This window comes from Pituophis catenifer, unplaced genomic scaffold (assembly GCF_029215685.1).
Source record: "Pituophis catenifer annectens isolate HBS135680 unplaced genomic scaffold, rPitCat1.0.hap2 SCAF_2, whole genome shotgun sequence".
Taxonomy (NCBI): Eukaryota; Metazoa; Chordata; class Lepidosauria; order Squamata; family Colubridae; genus Pituophis; species Pituophis catenifer.
Window position 1 is genome coordinate 83755292 of NW_027256882.1, and position 5194 is coordinate 83760485.

Consider the following 5194-nt stretch of genomic DNA (forward strand, 5'->3'; position numbering starts at 1 on the left):
TAAAAAAATGCTGTACTCCCCCAAAATACAATCCATTTATAAAATTGGTAGTACTGTACTCCCCTGCATACACAACCTACAGTACATACATTTTTTACATTTCATGAATAAAAAAAATGACTTTCAAGAGGCATGTATAAGGGGGACTGCAGGGGAGGAAAACCCTATAAAATAAATATCCTGAAAAGTTTAAGAAGCCTTCATTAATGATTGGGCCTTGCATTCCAAGCCATCATGTCAGGTGGCATCTCTGTAATGGGGAAGTGGGAATTTCTGGCATTTTTTCCCCATTCAGCTGCCTTTCCCAGGAATATTTTACTTTACAGGATGGCGTAGTAGTAATAGCAGTACTGAGGAATGAAAGAAGATCATCTTTAAGCTGAAGCCTTCATTGAAGTTGTTATAATGGGTGGACAAGATTAGAAGCTTGGGGAGAAAAGATAAAAATCCTCTCTAATATAAAAACAGATTGCCAGATGCACCTCTTCTTTTCCATCACTTGCACATTTGCAAATGTAGAGAGGGGCCCTTTCATCTTTGCAACTGATCCACTTTAGAGCAAATGCCTATGGCTCACTTCATCAACAGTGGATTAAATGGATAAATATGGTGCATTAGGCTACAGTGAGTCAACTGCTTTTATGTTTTCTGCACTCTCTGCTCTGCTTTCTCTCAGAAACCCAGAAAGTAATTATGGCTGTGAGAGGAAAGATGCAATGGAGTTAACAAGTTCGTAAGAGGAAGGTAATAAAATTGAATGATAGTATTATGGAAAGCAAATGAACTTTGTCAATTTCTGCACTGGTCATGGAGACAAATACTTTTTGGAAAACCAATCTCAGTATACAACTCAAAATAGATTTTTTGAAAATATTTTATTGACACCATTTTTCAAGGGATGTTTAGTTACAATAATTGGAGTAATTTCATGATGAGTGAAACCCTGCCCCTTTTTATGTGCAGTCACCCCCAAAAATAAAAATATGGGGTTACACTTTTTAAATCTGTCATAATATACTGTATGAAGCTATTCATCACGTTTTTTCAACATTAGGAATTGAACCACTGACTCAGTTTCACATTAGAATATTATTTATTCTAAGAAAATTAATGTTCAAACTAAATTTGTCAGTCTGAACCCAGTAACCTGAAACAGCCCAGGTTGTTTTTACAATACTGAGATGAAACCCTAATCTAAAAATTCCATCTCCCATTTTTCCCATAGAAAAGCCATCAGTCCTAGAACAAGTAGTGGGGTCCCATCTTTTATCTGGGGTTCAGGGCTCAGGAAATTGACCTGTGGGGACTTGCACTGACCCATTTTACCCTCTTTGGATGCCATCACAGCTACTCGCGATCTCCGATCAAGGCATCTGGGGGGCCCTAGAGACAGAGCCCTTGCCTTGGAAGACATGGATCTCATTTATGAAGAGAGGAAAGTTCAGACCCAAAGCATAATATTTTTGCATCTCATCTGATTTCAATTTCAACAGCTGCTTTAAGCCAGCTTGCTGCTTGCTGTTGTGTTTTGAGTAGTGTGGAGACAGCAGGGCGGCAGAGTAAGAGGCCTCGGCAAATGCTGGCATGCAACTTCAACAGACTGTGGTGGAAACTGATCAGCTATCCTCCCACTCCCCAAGGAGAAACCATGCTGTTTTGCGTGATGCCCTCTCTTGACTTCACATTGCACCATGTAGATATTTGTACTGGGATGTATTGTGTACAAAGATGCTAAAGAGCAGACTTGACTCTCCACACCTGGCTTGATTTATCAAATGGGAGAAAATAGCCTGTTTTGACACTCAAAATTTGGAGACCGAGTCAGAGCCAGGTCAAATCACAGATGTATCTAGGCTGTGTCTAACTCAAGAGGTTTTGATCAGATCTCTGTCAAATATCCAAGTAGCAAAGTAGTATCCTGATTTACCTCTTTTTCCCCCCCTTCCATTCAATCATGTCCAATTCTCAGGGATTACTTGGACAAGTCTCTGCAGTTTTCTTGGCAAAGTTTTTCAGAAACAAGTTTGCCACTGCCTCCTTCCCTGGAGCTGAGAGAATGACTAGCCCAGTCACTCAGCTAACTTTGTGCCCAAGGTGGGACTAGAATTTATGGTCTCCAGAGTTCCAGCCTGATGCCTTAACCACTACACCAATGTGGCTCACAAACAAGCAAATTCAAATGCAAGTAGCTTTACTGCAGGGTTTTCAAACTCCCATCCCACAGGCCAGATGCGCGTGGTTTAGCAAAGTGGGCGGAAAGTCCCGATATGTCATGTGACGCTGCCGTGATGGTGTGAGTTTGACACCCCTGCTTTACTGGATCAAAACAGCAGTCACATTTCTCCTCTGGTTGTTTTTGGCTGCCAGTAACAGAACATATTGGAGCAATACAAAATGGCTCCATCCCCTGTGGTTCCATCCTAGTCAGATTTTTTGATAGCTACAGATAGTTGTGGGGACGGCTTCCACAAGCAGACCAGTTATTCCAGGATCCTTTTTTTTCCCCTTCCTCCAAATATTTTTTCTTTCTTTCTTTGCTTTCTTTTTCTATTTCTCTCTTTTTCTTCTCCTACTCCTCTTCCTAGCATTATTCCTGTGCTATGGCAGGGTAATCCTGTCAGCAAAACTATCTCCATTTGGGTTGATCAAAACCAAACAACACGGCCATTTTTTCTAATGCAACTGTTGCTAGATTTCTTGTTGCCGCTGGTACATTCTGATCAATGTGTATGGTCACTTCCTCTTGTCATTTTGATTTCCACTTTTTCAATATGTGATTATCACTGATCACTGAAGCTCTTTCCACTTTGCTTTGAAAAGGAGCTATGCTGTCTTTTGTGGGTGCATTTTCCCCCAGCTTGGTTTTCATATCCTTTTTCATGTTTTTAATAAACTTTCTGCATTGCTAGAGCTGGTTTAATGCATTTGCTTCCTTAAATGATTTATTTGCCTCAGAGTTGTGTAATATCCAAGGCTGATGATGGTATCTGAACCTGAGACTGAACATTCACACAACTTCCTACTCTCCTCAGTAAAAAATAACCATAAATAACATTGTATTCTTTCTTTGAGGACATTCAAAACAGACATCTTGAGATTGCTTTCTATTGTAAAATTACTTATTTACATCTGTTTTTTATAACCAATTCATAAAATTATTTTATGCTACTTGTATGACCATTTCTGCCCAGATTCACACAGTATGTTAAGTCAAAACCAAGACATTATGTCAAGTCCCTCAGTAAAGGAATATTCTCTTGTAAAAGTGTTGCTGACTCTTGCAGAACTTGATGTAAATGTAACAGTGTATTAATATTTATTCTATGAAGTAATTGCTTGAGTAATTGCAAAAGAAAATATTATCACTCACTGTCTCTCAGCTAAAAAAGTTCACACATTGGGCTACTATGTTTGAAAAAATCACCCTTCTATGCCCTATGGGGCATAGTTGGCCTATGAACTGAGAATGGAAGACTCATTTTGCTTCAAGGTACATGTACATAGCTCAATTTTTAGACTATTGTTTATCATGCTATTCTGTTGTTGCAAAAATATTTTTTTAATATTTTAATATTTGTGCATCTTCTCCTTTTACCAAGCAATCATTTTTACTTATTTCTGTGTTATATCCATATATGCAGTGTTGCATCCCACTCCCAACAAATATGAGCAATATCAACAGTATTACCAATATTTGATAGTTGTTCCATAGGTTGAATTATTCCATGTTGGAGGATTTGTAGGTGCAGTTCGCCATCTAGTGGAAAATAGTTCCAAGCTATTACTGTTTGGAACAAAAATGGAAAACTTGAGACAAGCTGGATTACTGGTATACAGGGACACTTCAATTTATGACCATTCGTTCAATATCTGTTTGAAATAAAAAAGGTGCTGAAAAAGTGTCTTCAATCAGTCCTCACACTTACGACCATCGCAGCATCCCAGAGTTACGTGACTGCTGTTTGTGACCTTCCTAGGGAGCTTCTGACCAGCAAAGTGAATGGGGAAGCCAGGTTCAGTTAACAATCATGTGATTCACTTGATCCCAGCAAAAAAGTCACAAAAGTGGATCCAATTCACTTAATGAGTGCATTGCTTAGCAAGAGAAGTTCCAATCCCAATTATGGTCATAAATTGGGGACTACCTGTAGGTACATTAGTTTTGTAAATGGTCTGCCACTACCTTTTTGGGGGGGATGGGTTTGAGTTCCCAGACAAGCCTACAGTCCTAGAATTCCTCATTAGTCTCCTATCAACATGCCAACCAGGTCCCAAGCCTGCTTGGCTTCAGAATTCCAATAAGGTAAGTCAAAGTGTTACCACCTGCTGAATTCGTATCTCCCAAGTTAGCATACAAATCTAACTTTAAAATTTGAGTAACTTTGATTTATTAATTGTATTTTTTCCTTAAAATCGCCTCTATATATAAACTGAAAAAAAATATTTCCAAGATTGAATACATTTCTCTCTAGGTTTAGATAGGAAGGGCGGCAAAAAAACACCTGATTTAAAAAGACCAGGAGCTCCTTTTAAACTCTCATATATGGCCATTCACACAGTCTGCTGAGGAAAAAGACAGAGTGAAATGATAATGCTAGCTGCTCCCGTATATCTGGCATACAAGTTTTATATAGCTGATTTTGTCGACATTTATAGAAACTAAAAATAAATTATATTGTGTGCTGAAAATTATATAGGTTTCTGTCTGTGTAAAAACAGTCTTTCTGTGCTGTTAAGGAGACATATGATAGCTAGTTTGTTATAGTGGCTAAGACACCAGACTAGGACAAGGAGAAGGGTGGAAGTTCTAGTTACGCCTTAGGCACAAAGCCAGTTGGATGTCCTTGGACAGATCGTTCTGTTTCAGCCCTTGAAAGCAGGCAATGGCAAACCACTTTTGAAATCTTGCCAAGAAAATTTTAACATGGGGAATTCTGGGAGTTGAAATCCACACACCTTAAAGTTGCCAACTTTGAAAAGCGTTGCTATAATCCATGGTATGAACTGTACTGTTTTGTTCATGTGGGCACAGACAACTTAAATTTATGTGAGACAAGATGCTGCCCGCCCCCCATCTACCCCAATAGGTTGTATTGGATCAAAGAGCACTGAAAGCCTCTTGGAAGCCCATAAGCAGCTTTCTGTTCATGTTCGTAGTTTTCAATCTAATAACCACATATAGTCCTGTTATTTC